The 24,326-nt window shown below is 39.0% G+C and overlaps 1 protein-coding gene and 1 long non-coding RNA gene across 3 annotated transcripts in view; both read right to left on the bottom strand.

The window, feature by feature from the left end:
- Positions 1 to 24,326, bottom strand: part of MEGF9 (multiple EGF like domains 9) — a 119,646-nt gene that overhangs the window by 65,875 nt on the left and 29,445 nt on the right. The gene's annotated exons all lie outside the window — the stretch shown is intronic.
- On the bottom strand, positions 15,777 to 23,770 carry LOC117098753. Its single transcript, XR_004443574.1, has 3 exons — positions 23,745 to 23,770; positions 22,994 to 22,995; positions 15,777 to 15,913 (listed from the first exon to the last, which is right to left on the bottom strand). It is a non-coding gene; the product is annotated as an uncharacterized LOC117098753 (long non-coding RNA).

The following is a 24,326-nucleotide window of genomic DNA, read 5'->3' as shown; positions in this document are numbered from 1 at the left end:
TAAGATTAAATCCTGCTCTCTCACTAACTTTATACCCGTAGGCAAGTTAATTAAGCTCTGTGTGCCTTCATTTTTTTCTCCTGTAAACAGGGCATAATAGTAGCTATACCACTCAGTGCCAATACTTAAGCTGGAAGTGGTCTGGAGTATTGCAATAATTAATACATCAGCTGGAAAAAAAGTAGAAAGTGTTATCAGATAAAATAATAAATGCAATTCAGATGTTAGATTCACAGGCTATAGCTTTGTTATACCCTGAGGATAAGAACTAAAAGCCTGACAATGGGTTTAGTACCATAGCACCTTTGAATAATGTCTGGGAAACAGAATTAGTTTCCTATTACGCACAAATCCATGTTATGGCTCATCTAGGTAGAGAATAAGATGATATTCTACTTATACTAGGCTCCACTCATTAACAATATGCGTGCCTTAAAATACACAGTGGTAAAAACAAGGATTTAGGATGCGGCTTCAGAGAAGATGAAAAATGAGCATTTATTTATTATACATCCTTGGTACTAATCAGTTTAACAGTAGCAGCGTGAATGGCAAATGTTGCAGCAAGAGAGACCACCCCAGAGATAAGAAGGGGGCTGACACATCAAGACAAAAAGGCACTATCATGTTAATACTTCTCCCCAAAATAACGAAAGGAAAGGAAGAGAATACAAAGTAAACCAAGTGCCAGGGAGCATGGGCATCTTTTCTGTTTGTAACTCAGAACTTAAGGCCCGTCCCAGTAACTGACCTTAAATGAAATGACCCAAGTTAAATGAATAGTATAAGCAACAGCAATAAATGTAAAACACTCCGGGTATTCATTAAATTGTGCCAGGACAATTTGTTACCTTGTAAGTAGAGTAAAATCTCAGACCCTTCACAGGTCTAGACATTTGTGCGGAACCAGAGAGGAGTTAATCAGAAATAATGCAGTCCCCTTAGTAAAAATGTGGCAATATGAAAAAGAAGGAAGTTTCAATTGATAGAAGCAATGAGAAGGACCAAAGACAAGAGGAAGTGCTGACTTTTGAATGAGTTAGAATCTTAGACATCAGAACAGCACAAAGGAGTCTGCAACATGATTAATGGAAAATCACCAGTGTGGATGTTAATGGGAATGAAACAATATGAAGAGGACACAAAAAGCTAATTACAGACAAGTATGAATAAGATGCCGAACAGCTCATTCAATTGCCTAAAAGTAAATATGGAATAAACTCTGTCATGTGAGTAGCAGGCTTCCTTTCAGCCCTTTAATTCTTTGGAAAACTCTATAGAGAAATGATTAGAGAAGGGTAATGTAAATGTTCTCAGAGAGAGCAAAATCTTGGCAACATTTTTTCCTTTTGTTGTCTGGCTTCTGAAGAACAATAAAATACAGTGATTTTCACCCTGAAGAAGAATAAGAAACTAAACTCTTTGCCAAACTGCTTTAAGTATTTGAAAATAGACACATAAAGTCCCAGAGAAAATCAAATTCTGCACTTTTTCAAAAATTCGAAAAGCCAAGAGTTGAAGTTTTTTAGCCCTAAAAAAATGAGAGTATTTTGTTTACGAATCCCATAAGTTCCCCTGCCACCTACCTCCACCTGCTCTGCCCTTTGTGCACAAACATTTGCCCTGGTAAAAGATTATCTACTTGAACACACTGAAGACCTTTTCTAGGCCTTTCATAAACCTCGTAGGCTCTCTCTTCATCCAACTTTTAACCATCTCATAGAGAATATTTGGTGTGTTCTGGTATTCAGCTTGTTTGCATTTATGATGGGAGTTTTTGAAAAATACTAATTGTGATTGTATGTCCTAATGAATGTGTCCTCTCTGTGTCTCTTTTTGAAGTCATTTCTAAGTGCTAGAATTAACTGTAATGCTCAAGCAGTACAATTGTGTGTTAAACCTTTGCAGATAAAAATCCATAAAAACAGTAAATGAAAAATTTGCATAACAAAATTAAAAAACTATGTCCTCAGTCATGATGGAAATCTCCTAAACAAAGAAATGTTACCCTGACAACAATACTGTTGGTAAACTAAAATGATTAAAAAATTATTGCATTTAAGCATAGATACTAGAAGACTACTTGTAGCTATAACTAATACAGAGCACTCACAGGAATCTGATTCAGAAAGACAGCCTGAAATTCTATCTACAAAAGTATTGCATTTAAGCATAGATACTAGAAGACTACTGGTGGCTATAACTAATACAGAGCACTCACAGGAATCTGGTTCAGGAAGACAGCCTGAAATTCAATTTACAGCCTTTTGCAAAACTGCATAAACACCTTTGCAAAACTCAATTTCTGACTCCTTTTCATTCATTCAACAACAATTTCACCCCTTTTATTGTTAGCTGACATGTAATAATAATACCTATTTATGCAACACAGAGTGATATTTCAATACATGCATACAATGTGTAATGATCAGACTAAATAGCATATCCATTACCTCAAACATTGATCATTTCATTGTACTATGAACATTCAAAATTCTCTCTTCTAGCTTTTTGAAAATATAGAGTAAATTACAGTTAACTATATTTATTTACCCTATTGTGCTGCAGAACACCAGTACTCATTTAGTACTATACAGCTATAATTTTGTATCCATTAACCAATCTCTTCCCATCCTTCCTTCTCATCTCCCCTTCATGGCTTCTAATACCTCCAATTCTACTCTTTTTTTTTTTTTTTTTTTTTTTTTTTTTTTTTTTGAGACGGAGCCTCACTCTGCAGCCTAGGCTGGAGTGTGGTGGCACAATCTCGGCTCACTGCAAGCTCTGCCTCCCGGGTTCAGGCAATTCTCCTGCCTCACCTTCTGAGTAGCTGGGATTACAGGTGCACACCATCACACTCGGCTAATTTTTGTATTTTTAGTAGAGACAGTGTTTCACCATGTTGGTCAGGCTGGTCTTGAACTCCTGACCTCGTGATCCGCCTGCCTCAGACTCCCAAAGTGCTGGGATTACAGGCATGAGCCACCGCGCCTGGCTCCAATTCTACTCTTTACTTTCATGAGCTCGATTTTTTTTTTAATCTCCCACATGAGTAAGAACATGCAATATTTAACTTTCTGTGCCTTATTTTACTTAACATAATAACCTCCAGCTTCATCTATGTTTCCATAAATAGCAGGATTTCATTCTTTTTCATGGCTGTATAGGAACAATATTCTAAAGCATTTCCCCTGTGTTTTCTTCTAGTAGTTTTATAGTTTCAGATCTTACTTTTAAGTCGTTAATCTATTTTGAGTTAATTTTTGTATAAGATGAAAGATGGGAGGTCTAGTTTTATTATTCTGCATATAGATATCCAGTTTCCCCAGCATCATTTATTGAAGAATATATCCTTTCCCTCAATGTATGTTCTGGGCACCTTTATTGAAAATCAGTTGGCTGTAAACACATGGATTTATTTCTGGATTCTCTGCTCTGTTCCACTGACTTATGTGTCTGTTTTCATACCTATGCCATGTTGTTTTGGTTACCATAGTTTTGTAGTATATTTTGAAGTCAGGTAGTGTGATGCCTCCAGCTTTGTTCTTTTTGCTCAGGATTGCTTTGTCTTCTGTGATTCCATATGAATTTCAGGGTTTTTTTTTTTTAATTTCTGTGAAGAATATCACTGATATTTTGATAGGGATTGCATTAAATCTATAAATTGCTTTAGGTAGTACACTCTTGCTTTTTAATACCTTCAAATACTGTTACCTATTAAGAATACAAAAAACCTGTAATAAGCTATTCCTAAACTTACAATATTTATCAGAGCACTGGCCATTCAAGTTCTAAGTCCCAAAGATATATCATCGTTTTAGACAGTTGGAACTACAGTCTGACTTGCAAAAGTAGATGGAAATAGTTCTATTCTCAGCACACACAATGCAAACATTATAGGAACATCCACTCAGTGGAAGTCAAAAAGCAAAACTGTACTTTGAAAGGCAATGAGTATCCATCTATTTGAATAGCTAAAGTACACAAACAAAAAAAATTGACAATACTAATTGCTGGCAAGCATGCAGGACTTTCAAAAATTACTAGTGTAAGTACAAAATAGTAGAGACACTTTGGAAAACAGTTTGACAGTTTCTTATAAAGTTAAATATACCTTTACTATATGACCCAGCAATTCCACTCCTAGGTATGTATCTGAGGGAAATGAAAAGTTATAGTCACACAAAAACTTGTACAGAAATATTTATAAGTGATATTAATAATCACCAAAACCTGGAAATCAACCAAATGTCCTTCAACTAGTGAATGGGTACAGTAGGTACATTCTCATAATGGAATGCCATTCAACAATAAAAAGGAATAAACCACTGATATCCAAGAACATGGATGAATCTTAAATGCATTATGATAAATGAAAGGAGCCAGGGGCAGAGAATAGATCAGGGATTTGCCAAGAGGTGGGGGCAGAAGGGAAGGGCTGACTACAAAGGAGCAATACAGGGGAATTTTAAGGGGGTAATAAAACCATTTTGCATCTTGATTATGCATGTATCAAAACTAATAGAACTATTGCACATCAAATGAGTAAATATCATTGGATATAAATTTTAAAAAAAGCAAAAAAATTTTTTTAAGCAATGAGGTTTTACTAGATTCATTTTTTAAAATGTTGCTGGAAGGATGCCTTGGTGTCCCACAAGCAACTATTTCAACTGAACTGTGGCACCAGCATCCACAGGGGATCCAACTAATGATTGAGGCTTTCTCAAAGTGACTGTTACATTTTAGATAGCAGGAAGTTATTAATGCTCCAGCTGATTATTGCATAAGGAGTTGCAGAACATTTTAGTATTTAAAATGCTATTTCACTAAAAGGAGTACAATCTTTTCTTTTCCCTTTGGCTCCAACTTAAGTCTTAGGCTGCAACTGTTCCCATGTACAATGAAAGACAAGAGGGAAAAAATGAAAGATAAAGATGTATAGGATTACCATCCTTTTTTCATATGCAATTGTTTGTTTCCTTTTGAGATTCATCATTAAAAACCCTACTCTGTTTAAACAAAGACCAGGAAAATGCATGTAAATATAACTTTCAATCTATCTAATCTATTCAACAAAGAACGTCACCCATTTTCACAAGCCTGGGATTGGATCCACAAAAATTACATCATTCCTGATTTTCGAATTGAAAAGAAAAGGAAAAATATTGTCGAAATCAAGAGTAGGAATATACAACTCAAACCTCTGCGTGTACATCAAATGATTCTTTAAAAAAATCCAACAAACTGGCTGGGTGCGGTGGCTCACATCTGTAATCCCAGCACTTTGGGAGGCCGAGGTGGGTAGATCACTGAAGGTCAGGAGTTCAAGCCCAGCCTGGCCAACATGGCAAAACCCCATCTCTACTAAAATACAAAAATTAGTCAGGCATGGTGGCATGTGCCTGTAATCCCACCTACTCTGGAGGCTGAGGCAGGAGAATCGCTTGAACCCGGGAGGCGGAGGTTGGCAGTGAGATGAGATCGTGCCACTGCACTTCAGCCTGGATTACAGAGCGAAACCCTGTCTCAAAACAAACAAACAAACAACAAACAAAACCAACAAAACTATATTATCTTGACTACAGGCCTGATTTCCTAAGTATATGGTGTATTTCAAAATGTACTTTTTATTAGGACCATATTTTATGTTTTAGGTTTGAAGAAAAGGAATCTCAGAAAAGCCTCATTCTACGGAAAACGAATTATCAACACAAGAATTTTTGTTTTGAGAGTCTTACTCTAGAGTAACATTAATGCTCAAATCACATTTGAGTATTGCCAAGGTATTGCCACAAATCTTTGAAAACTTGGGAAACTTAATATTAAAGCTGATTAATTTCTTTAGTTAAACTAGACTTTGTAGAGACGTGTAGTATTAAAGTCACTGCTTTTAAAGAAAAGTTTTTTTTTTTTTTTTTTTTTTTTTGAGACGGAGTCTCGCTCTGCCGCCCAGACTGGAGTGCAGTGGCCGGGTCTCAGCTCACTGCAAGCTCCGCCTCCCGGGTTTACGCCATTCTCCTGCCTCAGCCTCCCAAGCAGCTGGGACTACAGGCGCCCGCCATGTCGCCCGGCTAGTTTTTTGTATTTTTTAGTAGAGACGGGGTTTCACCATGTTAGCCACGATGGTCTCGATCTCCTGACCTCGTGATCCGCCCGTCTCGGCCTCCCAAAGTGCTGGGATTACAGGCTTGAGCCACCGCGCCCGGCCTTAAAGAAAAGTTTTAAGCTTTGTTTGAAAATAAAAATATATCAATTAAAATTCCCAGTCACAATTTACTAGAGCAAAACATTTCTTCAACTTCATGGTAGACATATGAAATAAATGGGGCAACATAATCCAGGTTTTGTAGAAAATTTTCTGTCTCACATTTAAAAATCATGTTGTTAGTGCTTGTCCCTGGCTCACTGCCAGTTTTCCACAATTCAGAGATAATTCATCTAATTAATGAGACAAGATGACAAGTTCTGGAAAAGGTTGTAAAGGCTAGTTTTTACTTCTAATAACAATGATGATATTACCAGCTATTAAGCATATCCTACACATATATCAGATATCACACTAGAAACTGGACACAAATGGCCTCCTTTAGTGTTCACCATAATCCTGTGATGCAGGTACCTCAAGCGAGGAATCTGAGTCTCAGATAGATGAAACAAATCACAGAACTAATCAGTACGGAAGAAGAGACTAAAGCCCAAAATGAGTAACTCCAAAGTCCATGTCTTTTCACTCTGAGAAGCCAAACAATCAGACAGACCCAGAACACCTTAAAATCAAACTTTGCTGCTAATTAACCAGCTCTAGGACAGTTAGTGAATCTAACTGCTCTGAGATTCAGTGTCTCAATGTACAAACTGTGGCTAATTCTTTTCATCTATCATGAAAAACAATTAAAGGTCAAATTATATATGGCCACGTATATTGTTTTTGGTTTACAAAAACTTTCATTTAATTGAGCCACTGGTGTATCTAATAATCTGAATAAGTAAATCAGAAGGCAATTTCCTTTGAAAATTTTGAATGTATATACTATGTTTTAAGGGAAAATCATAGGTTTTAAATTGCTCAGTGGTGGCAAATTTTCTCATATTTCTCCACATTTCTCATAGTGGTTTAGCACAGTAGTGATCAATAAATAGCTATAAATGTCAGTTCAAATCAGATTCCATTTTATAAAATAAAATTAGAGCTGGTCAATTTAAAAGACAAAGGTCTTCAAGATTCTATGAAAACCCAAAAAATCTAGCTACAAACACATTACAAAAGACATAAAACAGAATTATACATTAAGGTTAAAAGTAACCGAAAGGAAAAAGATGAAGCAGGTAAATATTAACTAAAAGAAAACTAGTATAGATAGCTATATTAATTAATGTAAGACAAAATAGATGTTTAAGCAAAAAAAAAGCAATATAAGGGGACAAGAGGTCTGGTCACTATATAAAAAAATGTATAATTCATTAAAAATATGTAGTTCTAAATTAGATGTGTCTCTAATCCCATAGTCTCAAAATACATGAGGCAAAATGACAGCAAATATATTTAATATGGTTATTTGAGGATGAAGTGAGATAAAAATGTGACAGTACCAGAATAGGATATTTACTGTTTTATCTCCCCAGATGTCCCACTTTTCTTGTAAATGTAGAAAATACTCTCAGAAATATATATCAGAAACAAGATATGACAATAAATGCTCTAAAATAAGGGATTGGGGAAGATTAGGAACTAGAGTTGGTTAAACTACAGCATTTTACAATGTTCTGGCAGAAGGGACTTTCTTTTAATCCAGAATTAGAATAATTCAACAAATTTCCTGAAGTCATAAAAAAGGTAGAAGAGAGAAGTCTAGTCTAGATTATAGAAAAATATTTACTACACAGGATCATGTACTCAAATACTTTCCTCATTAGCATTCTAAACACCCTTATTCTCCAAAAGTTCTTTTTTTTTTTTGAGATGGAATCTCTGTCACCCAGGCTAGAGTGCCATGGCACACTCTCAGCTCACTGCAACCTCTGCCTCCCGGATTCAAGCTATTCTCCTGTCTCAGCCTCCCGAGTAGCTGGGACTACAGGTAAACGCCACCATGCCTGGCTAATTTTTGTATTTTTATGTAGAGAAGGGGTTTCACCAGGTTGGTCAGGCTGGTCTCAAACTCCTGATCTCAAATAATCCGCCCACCTCAGCCTCCCAAAGTGCTGGGATTACAGGCATAAGCCACCGTGCCCAGCCTCTAAAAGTTCTTTGTACCTTCCACTATGTGTCCTCTACCGTGTTCCTAGAGCACTGTCAAAGAAAGTTACAATATAAAGACCTGGCCTGTTAAAGGTTTTACTTTCACTAAGTCCCTAGAACTGCTTCTAAATCCTTAGATTTATCTTATTGTTTCCACATATCCATTGCCGGCATTGGCTATTCCAAGCTTCTCTTTAAGTCTTCCATCCCACTATACAACCAGCAAATGGGTGCAACTTCATGGAAACTGAGACCTTCTTTTTCTCTCTTCCTCCTTTTTCCCACCAACCTAACCTTCTCTCCAGTTTCAGGCTAGACAGATCCTTCCAAGACCAAACAATACCTCCAACTGCACTCTTCATCACATCCTCTCCCAAAGCTCTTTCCAGGATTCTACTCTGCCCACTCCCATTGTCCCCCTCCTTCAGCCTTTTCAAGCTTTCACTTTTTACAGAATTCACCTTCAAATATGCATTGGGTCTCTCACGATTCTCTGTTCAGTCTCCTGTTCCATTTAACTAGCATTTATTTTCTAAATGAAATTTCTCAGACAAAAATACAGACTGCCTCCTTTTCTTCACCACATTTTCTTCTTAATGCTCTGCAATCTTTTCTAAACTCTACTAAAAATGCTCTCTCAAAAGTTACTAACCCAAAACAAAACAATAGCCTTCTCAGGCCATATTCTGCTTAACCATTTTGCAGCATTGGACATACTGATACCCCTTCCATTTTGAAACTCTTTCTTTGGTCTCCATGTCATTGGATAAATCCATGAGCACTTATTGAGGATTTTACTATGATCAAGTCCTCTCCTTATGCTTCCACTTCCACATGGCAGACAGATCATTATGGTTCCCAATGAATCCATGGAGAGAGACAAGTCTCAGCTACTCCAGTCATCCCCATCAAGGCCCCAAACATATGGGTGAGGCCATTTTAGATCCTCCAGCTGTAGCCAATCTACCAATACAGCCAGGGTAAGCCCAAGAGAGACCAGGAGAAGAATCATCAGAATGAGAAATAAATCATTGTTATTGTTTTCAGACACTAATATCAAGAATGATATTACTATGGGGAATATTATGCACAACTCTATACATATAAATTCAACAACTTTGATGAAATGGACCAATCTCTTGGAAACCAAGCTAGCAAAACCTAATTCAGATTATCTAAATGGTCCTATACCTATTAAAGAAATAGAATTTATACGTTAAAACCTTCCAAAAGAGAAATTTCCAGGCCCAGATGGTATCACTGGAGAATACTAAGCATTTTAATAAGAAGTAACATCAATTCTATAAGACGTCTTCCAGATAATAGAAGAGGTAGGAATCCTTTCCAATTAATTCTATAAGGACAGCATTATTTTGATACCAAAACCAGATAAAAACATTACAAGAAAACTGCAGAACAATATTCCTTGTGAACATCTTGGATCAAAAACCTCTCAACAAAATAACCAGTAATATATAAAAAACAAATTGAACCCTGCAATATATAAAAAGATTAAGTGGGATTTATTACAGAAATACTGGTTCGACGCTTGAAAATTAATCAGTGCAATCCATCCTGTTAGCAGGCTAAAGAAAAATGCCATCTCATCTCAACTGATGCAAAAAAAGATTTTAAAAAATTAACATCCATTCATGGGAGAAGTGCCCAGAAAACTATGAATAGAAGGAAACTTTCTCAGCCTAATAAAGGGGTATCTATGAAGAAACAACATTTAACATTATACTTCATAGTGAGAGACTAATTACTTTCTCCCAAGATCAGGAACAAGGCAAGAATGTCCCCTCTTGCCACTCCTGTTCAAAATCATATTAAAAGTCCTAGACAGTGGAATAAAGCAAGGAAAAGAAAGAAATGGTCTTCAGATCAAAAAAAGAAACAAAACTGGGCCGGGGAAGTAGCTCAACACGTATAAAATCCCAGTACTTTGGGAAGCCAAGGTGGGAGGATTACATGAACCCAGGAGTTCAAGATCAGTCTAGGCAACATAGTGAGACCCCATCTCTACAGAAAAATAAATAAATAAATAAATAAATAAATAAAAGCCAGGAATGGTGGCACATGCCTGTAGTCTCAGCTATTCCTGGGGCTGAGATGGAAGGATCACTTGAACCCACGAGGTCGAGGCAGTAGTGAGCCACGATCATACCACTCTATGCCAGCCTGTATAACAGAATGAGACCCTGTCTCAATAAATACATAAATAAATAAATAAATAAATACTGTCTCTATTCACAGATAACATGAAAGTTTATGTAGAAAAAAAGTTTAATCTATTACAAAAATTCCTAGAACTAATAAATGACATTAATAAGCTTGCAAGGGCTGGGCCTGGTGGCTCACGCCTGTAATCCCAGCACTTTGGGAGGCCAAGGCGGGCGGATCACCTAAGGTCAGGAGTTCGAGACCAGCCTGACCAACATGGAGAAACCCTATCTCTACTAAAAATACAAAATTAGTCAGGCATGGTGGTGCATGCCTGTAATCCCAGCTACTCGGGAGACTGAGGCAGGAGAATCGCTTGAACCCAGGAGGCAGATGTTGCGGTGAACCGAGATCGCACCATTGCACTCCAGCCTGGGCAAGAAGAGCGAAACTCCGTCTCAAAAAAATAAAAAACAAGGTTGCAAGACACAAAATTAACAAACAAAAATCAACTATATTTCTATGTGTTATGAATGAACAGATGGAATTTTTAAAATTTTAATACCACTTGACTAGCTCCAAAAATATGAAATACTTACATACAAAATTAACACATATGACCTTTATGCTAAAAACTATTGAAACATGATAAAAGAAACAAAAAGACCTAAAAATATGGAGAGACATAATGTAAACAATTAGATCTATAGATTTAATAAAGCCCAACCAAAATCCCAGAAGGATTTTTTTGTAGATATTAACAAATTGATTCTAAAATATATATGAAAAAGCAAAGAAACCTCAATAGCCAAATAACAAAGCTGGAGGACTCACAATAATTGATTTCAAGACTTACTATAAAGCTATAGTAATCAAGACATGGTGTTATTGGTAAAAAGAAAAAAGAAAAAAACCAACACAAAGGCCAATGGAATAGAGAGCCCAGAAGTAAACCCTCAGAAATATCTAACTAATTTAATTTTTGACAAGATGAAAAGGCAATTCAATGGAGAAAGGATGCTTTTTTTTTCCAAATAAATGGTGTTGGTACAGTTGGACATCCATAAGCAAAAGATTAAAACTCGACATTAACTCACACCTTATATAAAAATTAACTCAACATGGATCATAGCCCTAAATGTAAAATGTAAAACTGTAACACTTCTAGAAGAAAACACAGAAGAAAATATGATTGACCTTGCATTACGCAAATAGCTTACAAATAAAATACCAAAAGTAAAATCCATAAAAGAAAAATGTATAAGTTGGACTTTACTAAAATGAAATACTTTGTTCTTCAAAAGACTGCTAACAAAATTAAAACACAGCCATAGACTGGGAGAAAATACTTACAAATCACATTTCTGTCAAAGCACTTGCATCAAGAATACATGAAGAACTCTCAAAACTCAACAATAAGGAAATAATGCAATTTAAAAATGGAGAAAAGATCTAGAAACTTTACCAAAGAAGATATATGTACAACAAATAAGCACTTGAAAAGGTATCCACTATCTTTCATTAGGAAAATACAAATTAAAACAAGAATGACATACTACTACACATCTAAAAGAATGGCAAATTTCAAAAAACTGTCAATACCAAATACCACAATGCTGAAGAAGTAGCATTGTGGTACATTCCCATTGTTGATGGGAATGCTTGAAAAATAATTTGACAGTTTCTATTTTTCTTCTCTCTCTGTTTTTTTTTTAAGAGACAGGTTCTCAATTTGTCACCTAGGCTGGAGTGCAGTGGCATGGCCATAGCTCACTGTAACCTCAAACACCTGAGCTCAAGAGACCCTCCTGCCTCAGCCTCCAAAGAAGCTAGGGTTACAAGCACACAGCACCATGCTTGGCTAATTTTTAAATTTTGTGCAGAGACAGGGGTGTTGCTATGTTGGCCAGGCTGGTCTCAAACTCCTGGCCTCAAGTGATCCTCCTTCCTCAGCCTCTCAAAGTGCTAGGATTACAGGTGTGACCACCACACCAGTCAGCAGTTTCTTTTCTTTTCTTTCTTTTTTTTTTTTTTTTTTTTGACATGGAGTCTTGCTCTGTCACCCAGGCTGGAGTGCAGTGGTGCAATCTCGGCTCACTGCAAGCTCCACCTCCCAGGTTCACGCCATTCTCCTGCCTCAGCCTCCTGAGTAGCTGGGACTACAGGCGCCCACAATCAAGCCCGGCTAATTTTTATAAAGTTAAATATATACCTACCATATGATCCAATAACTCTGCTCCCAGGTATCTACCCAAGAGAAATGAAAACTGAGTTCACACATACATGTAACTGAATGTTTATAGCAGCTTTATTCATAATCACCAAATACTGGAAATAACCCAAATGTCCTTCAACTGGTGAATGGCTAAACCAACTGTGGTCCCTTTTATATTACATATGAGAATATTTTTACACAGAATCTATGTCGGATCTATTAAGTTGATCTAGTCTGGCTAGATGCAGTGGGTCACACCTGTAATCCCAGCACTTGGGTGGCTGAGGCAGGAGGATCCCTTGAGCCCAGGAGTTCAATACTAGCCTGGGCAACATAGTGAAACCCCATCTTTACAATATAAAAAAATATTAAAAAATTACTCGAGCATGGTGGCTCAGACCTGTGGTTCCATCTATTCAGGAGGTTAAAGTGAGAGGATGGCTTAAGCCTGGGAGGTCAAGGCTGCAGTGAGCTGTGATCACTGTACTTCAGCCTGGGCAGCAGAGTGAGACTCTGTCTCAAAAAAAAAAAAGAGTGGCCAGACACGGTGGCTCACGCTTGTAATCCCAGCACTTTGGGAGGCCGAGGTGGGTGGATCACAAGTTCAGGAGTTCAAGACCAGCCTGGTCAACACAGTAAAACCCTGTCTCTACTAAAAATACAAAAAATTAGCCAGGTATGGTGGTGGGTGCCTATAATCCCTGCTACTGTGGAGGCTGAGGCAGGAAAATCGCTTGAACCTTGGAGGCAGAAGTTGCAGCGAGCTGAGGTCGCGCCACTGCACTTCAGCCTGGGTGACAGAGAGAGACTCCGTCTCAAAAAAAAAAAAAAAACCTATTCTTATATCAGCACACAGAAAAGTTTTAATAACTGCAGCTTTATAATGTGTTTCACTAATGTATTATCCTTCTTTACATTTTTTCAGTTGTTCATAGTTACCAATGTTTCCACCTAAACTTTATTGCCACATTCCCTCCAAAAATATTCCTATTGTAATTTCCCCAGTAATTCCACTTATCCTAAAAATTAATGTATCAAGAATTGGCAGCTTTACAATACTCAATTTTCAGGCAGGCACATTGGCTCTGGCTTGCATTCCCAGCACTTTGGGAGGCCAAAGGAAGGCAGATCACTTGAGTCCACAAGTTCAGCCTGGCCAACATGGCAAAATCGGTTCCATCTCTACAAAAAATAATGTCAGTTTTCCCATCTATGAGCACTGACATGTGTCTCCACTTATTCAGTCTACTTTTATATCAGTGAAATTTTACAACTTAAAAAATATGTATATGAGTTTCATACATATCTTGTTATGATGATTTCTAAACTTTTTATCATTAGTGGTGGTGGTGGCAGTAGTGGTTAAACTTCTATCTTCTAATCAATATTAGTAATAATCATTCAATTAGATTTTTTGAGATATCCACACAGGCATTTTGATGAACTCTCTTATTGTTTCTAATGGTATCCCCCCTTGATTTTCTTGAGTAAGATTTCTATTTTTAAGTTACATAATATGAGATCTTCCATTAAAGGTCTTACCTGGCTAACAATAGATATAATTCTTCGTTTCCTCCACAACAGCTTGTGATAAAATACAGGAAACTGTTTCACACAACTGCTTATCTTAATCCCTAGGTAGGCCTTATTACTATTAATTATAATAAAAATAATTATCATTTACTATGACCTGCAATGTCCCAGACTTTCTTGCACATTTTACTTGCATGAACACTTAGCTTTACAACAACCTTGCAAGTGTAGAGACTGCAAGTCCCAGTTTATTAACAGGAAAACTAAAACTTAGAGAACCTAATTGCTTGCCCAAGACCAGAGTTAGTGGGTAATGGGTTGAGACAACATTCACATCCAGGTTTATTTTACATCAATACCCTTCCTCATTTCACTTCACCTCACCACTTCTTCCTTTACAAGAAGGGGAGGAGATAAGGCGCAAAAAGAAGAAGAGATTCTACCTAGTACCATTAAATGTAGTTGTGTTTTCTTTTCTTTTCATGTGTGTGAGTGTGTGTGACCGAATCTCCCTCGGTCACCCAGGCTGGAGTGCAGTGGTGCGATCACAGCTCACTGCAGCCTCAACCTCCCTGCCTCAGGTTATCCTCCCACCTAAGCTTCCCAAGCAGCTGGGACTACAGGCGTGCACCACCATGCTGGCTTAATTTTTAAAAAAAATTTTTTTTTTATACAGATGGGGTGTCATCATGTTGCCCAGGCTGGTTTTGAACTCCTGTGCTCAAGCAATCTGCCCACCTCAGCCCCCAAAGTGCTGGTTCACAGGTCAGAGCCACTGCGTCTGGCATTTTTTTCCAATCTGTTTTTCTGTAAGCAGGTGACATCAAATCAAATGATTACCAAATGGTGTGGGGTAGGAGGGAAGCAGTTGCTCAAGCTACAAAATAAATTCTCAGTTGGCAACACCTTGCATTTGTTTTCAGCTGGTACACCTTAACATACTGTTCAAATCCAAAGACACAATCATGAGTTAGCATTTGTCATCTGTTTATTTTATTTAAATGCACTCTCATAACTAAAACAATACTGATAATTAGTATTTCAAGTATCTCTCCAAAAGAAACGTGCTAATTTGGGATCAACAGTTCTGGATAGGGACTATACTAAGCTACCAAACTGCTACTTCAACCTAGGCAAAACACTTATCTTTTTGTGCCACCGCTTTTCCATTAATATACATTTTTCAAAGTTTTGAGAAAACTAATTTTGCCACTTAATAAGAGTTAATCATTTATGTTTTGAGAGTATATTTTATTTTTTGTACCCATTAACCATCCCCACCTCCCCTCCACGCAACCCCCGACTACTCTTCCCAGACCCTAGTAAATATCTTTCTATTTTCTATCTCCATGAGTTCAATTGTTTTCATTTTTAGGTCACAGAAATAAGTGAGAACATGCAATATTTGACTTTCTGTGCCTTATTTCCCTTAATGTAATGACCTCTAGTTGTTGTTGTTGCAAAACCATGTTGTTGCAAATGACAGGATCTTATTCTGTCTTATGGATGAATAGTAGTGTATATCCACCACATTTTCTTTATCTATTAGTCTGTTGATGGATACTTAGGTTGCTTCCAAATCTTGGCTATTATGAACAGTGCTGCAACAAACATGGGAATGCAAATATTCTTCGATATACTGATTTCCTTTCTTTTGAGTATATATCCAGCAGTGAGATTGATGGATTGTATTGTAGCTCTAATTTTAGTTTACTGAGGAACCTCTAAACTGTTCTCCATAGTGGTTGTACTAATTTACCCTCCCACCAACACTATACAAGATTTCCCTTTCTCCACATCCTCACCAGCATTTATTATTGTCTGACTTTTGTGGGGGATTTTTTTGTTTGTTTTCCTGAGACAGAGTCTCGCTCTGTCACGTAGGGTGAAGTGCAGTGGCATGATCTCGGCTCACTGCAACCTCTGCCTCCCGGGTTCAAGGAATTCTCATGCCTCAGCATCCTGAATAGTTGGAATTACAGGTGTGTACCACCATACCTGGCTAATTTTTTTGTATTTTAAGTAGAGATGGGGTTTTGCCATGTTGGCCATGCTGGTCTTGAACTCCTGCCTGAAGTGATCCACCTGCCTTGGCCTCCCAAAGTGCTGGAATTACAGGTGTGAGCCACTGAACTTAGCCTGATTTCGTATTTTTAAATAGCCTGTCTTCATGTTCATTAGTTCTTCTGCTTAATCAATTCTACTATTAAGAGACTTTGGCCGAACAGACACACGAAAAAATGCTCATCATCACTGGCTATCAGGGAAATGCAAATCAAAACCACAATGAGATACCATCTCACACCAGTTAGAATGGCGATCATTAAAAAGTCAGGAAACAACAGGTGCTGGAGAGGATGTAGAGAAACAAGAACACTTTTACACTGTTGGTGGGAGTGTAAACTAGTTCAACCATTGTGGAAGACAGTGTGGCGATTCCTCAAGGATCTAGAACTAGAAATACCATTTGACCCAGTCATCCCATTACTGGGTATATACCCAAAGGATTATAAATCATGCTGCTATAAAGACACATGTACACGCATGTTTATTGCAGCACTATTCACAATAGCAAAGACTTGAAACCAACCCAAATGTCCACCAATGATAGACTGGATTAAGAAAATGTGGCACACATACACCATGGAATACTATGCAGCCATAAAAAGGGATGAGTTCATGTCCTTTGTAGGGACATGGATGAAGCTGGAAACCATCGTTCTGAGCAAACTATCACAAGGACAGAAAACCAAACACCACATGTACTCACTCACAAGTGGGAATTAAACAATGAGAACACTTGGACACAAGATGGGAAACATCACACACTGGAGCATGTCGTGAGGTCAGGGGAGGGGGGAGGGATAGCATTAGGAACTATACCTAATGTAAATGACAAGTTAATGGGTGCAGCACAGCAACATGGCACACGTATACATATGTAACAAACCTACATGTTGTGCACATGTACCCTAGAACTTAAAGTATAATTTAAAAAAAAAGAGAGACAGAGAGAGAGACTCTGGCCGGGCGCAGTGGCTCACGTCTGTAATCCCAGCACTTTGGGAGGCTGAGGCAGGCGGATCACCTGAGGCCAGGAGTTTGACACCAGCCTGGCCAACATGGTGAAACCCCATCTCTATTAAAAATACAAAATTAGCCGGGTGTGGTGGCAAGCGCTCATAATCTCAGCTACTCGGGAGGCTGAGGCAGGAGAATCACCTGAACCCGGGAGGTGGAGGTTGCACTGAGCCAAGATTATGCCACTACACTCCAGCCTGGGTGACAGAGTGAGATTCAGTCTCAAAAAAAAAAGAGACTCTGATGCATTCTTCAGCATGTCAGCTGCGTTTCCAGCTCCAGAATTTCTGTTGATTATTTTTACTTATTTCAATTTCTGTTAAACTTCTCTAATAGAATTCTGACATCCTTCTCTATTTTATCTTGAATTTATTTGAGTTTCCTCAAAACAGCTCTTTTGAATTCTCTGTTTGAAAGGTCATATATTTCTGTTTCTCCAAGATTGGTCCCTGGTGCCTTATTTAGTTCATTTGATGAGGTCATGTTTTCCTGGATGGTGTTGACACATGTAGATATTCAGCGGTGTCTAGGCATTGGAGAGTTAGTTATTTATTGTAGTCTTCACAACCTGGGCTTGTGTGTGCCTCTCCTTCTTCGGAAGGCTTTCCAGGTACTGGAAGGGACTTGGGCCCCAAATGCAGCAGCACTGGTTTTTGCAGACTTATACAGGTACCGCCTTGGTGATCCTGGATAAGATCTGGAAGAATTCTGTGGACTACCAGGCAGAAACTCTTATTCTTTACCCTTGCCACCTCCCAAATAAATGAAGTCTCTCCCTGTGCTGAGCCACCTGAAACTGGGGGTGTGGTAACGCATGCACCCCTGTGGCCACCACCACTAGGACTGCACTGGGTCAGACCTGAAGCCACTACAGCACTGGATCTCTCTCAAGGCCCTTCCCTTCAGGCGGCAAGCTCCCCTAGACCCTGGATGTATCCAGAGATGCTGTCTGGGAGCCAGGGATAGAAGTAAAAAATCTTAGTAGTTTACCTGATGTTTTTCTACTCTACTGTGGCTAAGCTGGCACTCACACCACAATGCAAAGTCCTTCTCCCTCTTCCCCACTCTTTCCTGAGGCCACCACCACTGGTTCTGCCAGGCCACTGCCGATGTTCATTTAAAGCCCAAGGGCTCTTCCATCAGCTTGTGGTGAATGCTGCCAGGCCTGGGACTCTGTTTTCAGGGCAGCAGGTTCCCCTGTGGCCAAGGGCAGGTCCAGAAATGCTGCCTAAGAGTCTAGGCCTAGGCTCCTTAGAGTTAGGGACTCCAAGAGCCCAATTACTGCTCTATCCTACCATAGATGAGCTGGTACCTAAGGTGCCAAAATGCCCTTTACTTTTCCCCCTGCTTTTCTCAAACAGAAGGAGTCTTTCACCATAGCCACCACAGCTGGGAATGTGCTGGGTCACCTCTGAAGCCAGCACATCTCAGAGCCCATGGCCCCACAGTATCCTCCCTGGCTACTGCTGCTGGTTATTCAGGGCCCAAGGGCTCTGTAGTCAGTAGGTGATGAATGCTGCCAGGACTGGGTCCTTCCCTTGAAGGAGCCAGATTCCCTTTTGGCACAGGGTGTGTCTAGAAATGTTGTCCGGGAGCTAGGTCCTGGAATGGGGGCCTCACAGCTCTGCTTGATGCCCTATACTACTGTGGCTGAGCTGGTATTCAAGATGCGAGACAAAGTCCTCTTTACTCTTTGCCTCCTCTCCTTAAACAAAAAGAAGGAGTCACTTTTGTTGCTGCGAGACGCACTGCCTGGGGTTGGGGGAGGGATGGCACAAGACAAGAATGCATTTGACTCTATCAGGCCACTATCAAATTTAGAATGTGTAATACTAAAATAATTAACCAAGTACTGCCTAAAAGGCTTGAAAGAGTATTCTATCTTAGTTACCATACATCTGTTAATAAAGAGTAGCTATTATCTTGATAATTATTCTTGAATTTATATGGACTTTTTGATTTACAGCATTATCACAATATCCTGAGTCCAAGGGGAGGTAGAGACAGCGAGAGCAAACATGGAAACTGAATTTGAATAACTTGAAATCTGGCTCCAGGCCACAGTAGAAGAAGATCAGTTTATGAAGTAAAGGGACTTGGGTGCAAACCTGAATCCATTGTTTACAGCTCTGCAATCTCCAATGTCATATCCTCTTTGTAAAGACTTTTCTTAAAATTAGAGTAATGAACCTTACAAGGATGTTTTCAGAATTAGAAGATACAAGCAAAACCAAAACAACAAGCAATAACAACAAAAAACACCTATGACAGTGGCCTTTCCCTACCCTACATTTTTATTATAAGCAATCTGGCAAAGTAGTATCCTTAGATGTTACTACAGACTGAAAAAATTAAAAACTAAACGGGATCATCAGAGGTCTATTAATGAATTCAAAATACCCAAAATAATTCAATAATGCCTGATGAAGGCTTAATCTTACAGGCAATATAACAGAAAGCATAAGAAGAAACTAACTTCAATTTCAAGTACTGCCAATTGCTTCAGAGGTTGGGACCAGATCTGCCTTACTGTCTCTGTTTACAGAGAGGCCAGCTTAGCAACTTAAAGGCTAGAACTATTTGCTCATTGTAATGCCTGGAAAATTCATTCAGAGAAAAGTAGTAAAAAGAGAACAAAAGGAAAGGTCAGTTTAAAAATGCTATCCTAAGGTGTGCAATGGTATAACCTAGGAACTGTTTACCAATATTCAAAAAAGGGAAGGGAAGATTGGTTCTACATTTTGTAGTTTCACATTCATCCCCAACCAATCATTACACACATACATATGCACACACATATATTTGAAACAGGGTCTTACTCTGCCACCCAGGCTGCAGTGCAGGGGCATGATTATGGTCTACTGTAGATCACCCAGGCTCAGGCCATCCTCCTAACTCAGTGTCCCAAGTAGCTGGGACTACAGGAGCAAGCCACCATGCCCAGCTAATGCTTTTATGTAGAGACAGGATCTTGCTATGTTAACCAGGGTGGTCTCAAATTCCTGGGCCCAAGTGATCCTCCCACCTCAGCTTCCAGAGTGCTGGGATTATAGGCCTGAGCCACCACACCCAGCCCTTACACATATTATTAAATGAATATTTTGTAGATAACTAGGAATAAATATATATTTGCTTACAAAGTTATGCCATACTATCTTGGGAAAATACATGGGGCATATGGGAAAGAGTGAGTAGAGGAAATGTACTTGTTATGGTTGCAGCAAAGACTAATATGAAGGAAAAGGAGAATATACATATTAGAAAGGTATATTAGGGGCCTGAACTCCAGTCTAAAGAGTCTGCATTTCATGCTACATGGAATGATTCCCCAAAGAAGGTTCCAGTACCACCAGCCTCAAAATCACCTGGAGAGCACAGTAACACACTGATTCCTGGGTCCCATCCTAGGCCAATTGAATAGAAATCTCTGGTGGGGGTACTAAGGAATATGCATTTTTACACAGTTCAAAATTCATTCTGATTTACCCAAAAAGTTGGCCATAAGCCAAAGGAAACGAAATGGTTTGGCTCTGTGCCCCCACCCAAATCTCATCTCGAATTGTAATCCTCACAGTCTCCATGTGTTGAGGGAGGGACCGAATGGGAGGTGATTGGATCATAGGGGTGGTTTCCCTCATGCCGTTCTAGTGACAGTGAGTGAGTTCTGACAAGATCTGATGGTTTTATAAGGCAGTTTTCCCTGCTCTTGCTAGCTCTCTTTCCTGCCACCATGTGAAGAAGGTCTTTGCTTCCCCTTCGGCTTCTGCCATGATTGTAAGTTTCCTGAGGCCTCCCCAGGTATGTGGAACTGTAAGTCAATTAAAGCTCATTTATTTATAAATTACCCAGTCTCAAGCAGTTCTTTATAGCAGTGTGAAAACTGGTAATGTGAAGCCTGGGCAACAAGGTAAAACCCTGTCTCTACTTAAAATACAAAAAATTAGCCAGGTGTGGTGGCACACACCTGTAGTCCCAGCTACTCGGGAGGCTGAGGTGGAAGGATCATCTAAGCCTGGGAAGTTGAGGCTGCAGTGAGCCATGATCATACCACTGCACTCCAGCATGGGCAACAGGAGTGAGACCCTGCTTCAAAAAAAAAAAACAAAAACCCAAAACAAACAAAAAACTTACAAGGAAAAAAAATTAAAAATAAAATAAAATCCAGGTACAAATACAAATAAAAATGTACAAGGAACCTATAAGATAGTTACAACCTTTACCATAGAGAGGATAAAATAAGAAAATAGAGGCACAGAGAAATTAATTTTCCCAAGGTCAGATGGTCATGACCATCTTTAAGAGCAGTGTGAAGAAAAGACTAGAGAAGGGAGACTAGGGCAACAGGTTTATTGATGAACTACTGTAGCAATTTGACAGGAGAACCTGAATTTGGGCAGAGTCACTAGTAAAGGCTGCTTCTTCAAACATACAGAGGGAACAGTAAGTAGGGTCTATCTGTATATTATACACTGAAATTAAGTCTGCTTCTTTTTGAATAAACACTCCAAGTTCAAAAATATACCTGTCTGCAGTTGTCTACAGTGTTAGAAGTTTAATAGATTTCCAGTTAAGAAGCAAGTAAAATAGCTGAGCCTTGAGTCATTCCAAAGGACATTTTAAAATAACTACTTTTTTCTTTCAGAAGTAGAAGGAGGTTATCTTATTTTGTGTTCCCTAATCCTCTTAATCCTCAAAACTTGTTGACAAATTCTTCCCACTTTCCTGCCACACTTCACTATTATCAAATACTTATACAGTATAAACACTGTTCCACACTGCAAGCTGTGAAGTTCTTTGCTTTATCATCATGACTAAGCATTTGAGTAACACTTCATATTCAAAAGGAAGGGCACAGTAGAGAAGAAATCCCTCTTCTAACTCTGCTAATCATTCCTGCTCTTGCACACACCATTAGTGGAACTCAACCACCTCCCTGCCAACACATATATGCCATGTATACACTAAGAGCCTCAAAAGAAAACTGATGTTGAGAACTCACAATACTAAAACAGATTGGGAGGCTTCATTTTTTAAATGCAATTTTGGAAGCATCAAGATGTTGAAGACTTTGTTCAAGGCTGCAAGCAATGTAGACACAGAATTGCATTCCATGTTCCTGACATACTCCTAACCTGCTAATCACAATGTTTACATCAATATCATACTATTGCACGCTCCTTCAGAGAAAAATACAAAACACAGTCCTCAAACTTCCTCTAATAATTGCCAAGGCACTATTAGATGTTAACAATCTCGGCCGGGCGTGGTGGCTCAAGCCTGTAATCCCAGCACTTTGGGAGGCCGAGGCGGGCGGATCACGAGGTCAGGAGATCGAGACCATCCTGGCTAACACGGTGAAACCCCGTCTCTACTAAAAAAATACAAAAAACTAGCCGGGTGAGGTGGCAGGCGCCTGTAGTCCCAGCTACGCGGGAGGCTGAGGCAGGAGAATGGCGTAAACCCAGGAGGCGGAGTTTGCAGTGAGCTGAGATCTGGCCACTGCACTCCAGCCTGGGTGACAGAGCGAGACTCCGTCTCAAAAAAAAAAAAAAAAAAAAAAAAAAACAATCTCAGATATTCCCAAGGACCAATGGTCAATAAAATATCAAAAAAGAAATAATTGGGCTCCCTCCTCCCCTCCTGAAGTAATAGTCTTGGAGAAGCAGGCAATGTTAGATAAAATATCTAAGGGAAACAGACTATGGCTAAGTGCTATCTATTTCCATACTAGCAGAATTTGCCAATTCTTTCTACTTCACTTCTGATTTTATATATCCCATTCACTACTTTCTGTACTATTAAAAGCTATTACCATAGTCTTGGTGGAACTGTAAAATGGTACAGCCACTATGAAAAACAGTATGGCAGTTTCCCAAAATATTAAAACTAGAATTACCATATATGATCCAACAATCTCATTAATGGGTTTATATCCAAAAGAACTAAGCAATGCCTCAAAGAGACACTTGCACAACCATGTTCATAGCAGCACTATTCACAATACTCAAGAGGTGGAAGCAAATCATATGTCTATTGATGGATAAATAAAGAAAATGTGGCATCTGTATACAATGGAATATTATTCAGCCCTAAAAATGAAGGAAATCCTGTCACATGCTACAACATGGAGAAACCTTGAGGTCATTGTGTTAAGTGAAATAAACTAGTCACAAAACAAGAAATACTCTATGATTCCACTTATGAAGTATCTAAAGTAGTCAAATTCACAGAAACAGAATAGAATGATAGTTGCCAAAGGCTTGGGGGAAGGGGAAAAGGGAGTTGAGGGAATTCTTATTTAATGGATACAGAGTTTCAAATTTGCAAGATGAAAAAGTTCTGGAAATCTGTTTCGCAACAATGTGAATATACTTAACAAACTGTTACACTTAAAAATGGTTACAGTGGGCCAGGCACAGTGGCTCATGCCTGTAATCCCAGCACTTGGGGAGGCCGAGGCAGGCGGATCACGAGGTCACGAGATCGAGACCATCCTGTGAATAGTGAAACCCCGTCTCTACTAAAAATACAAAAAAATTATCCAGGCATGGTGGCGGGCACCTGTAGTCCCAGCTAATCGGGAGGCTGAGGCAGAAGAATGGCGTGAAATCGGGAGGCGAAGCTTGCAGTGAGCCAAGATCGTGCCACTGCACTCCAGCCTGGGCAACAGAGCAAGACTCTGTCTCCAAAAAAAAAAAAAAGTTTACAATGGTCAGCTTTATATGTTTTTTAAGCCACAATTTGAAAAGGAGGGAGGGAGCTATCACTATACAGTATGCTGGTAGGCATTCCTTACTTCCCTAACTAGAAGCTAGTGAATCTTAAAGTGCTGAAAGTTAGGGATCTGATTATCTGCTCTACTACTACCTCCTTTTTACAGATAACTAAAGCTAGGCATAGTACACCAGTCTTTAAAGTCAGGTGGACTAGAATCCAAACACTGGCTCTAACACTTTGCTGTGAGCCTCAGCTCCCTCCCCTGTACAAATGTGGGTATTAAATGAAACAATGTAGCATAGTACCTGGCACACAGTTTTCCTTCCCTTTCAACTCTCTGAGATGGTTCATTTTGTAGCCAAAGCCCTGTCTTGG

This window comes from Trachypithecus francoisi, unplaced genomic scaffold (genome assembly GCF_009764315.1).
Source record: "Trachypithecus francoisi isolate TF-2019V2 unplaced genomic scaffold, Tfra_2.0 Lachesis_group16, whole genome shotgun sequence".
NCBI lineage: Eukaryota > Metazoa > Chordata > Mammalia > Primates > Cercopithecidae > Trachypithecus > Trachypithecus francoisi.
This window is presented reverse-complemented; position numbering and strand designations above follow the sequence as displayed.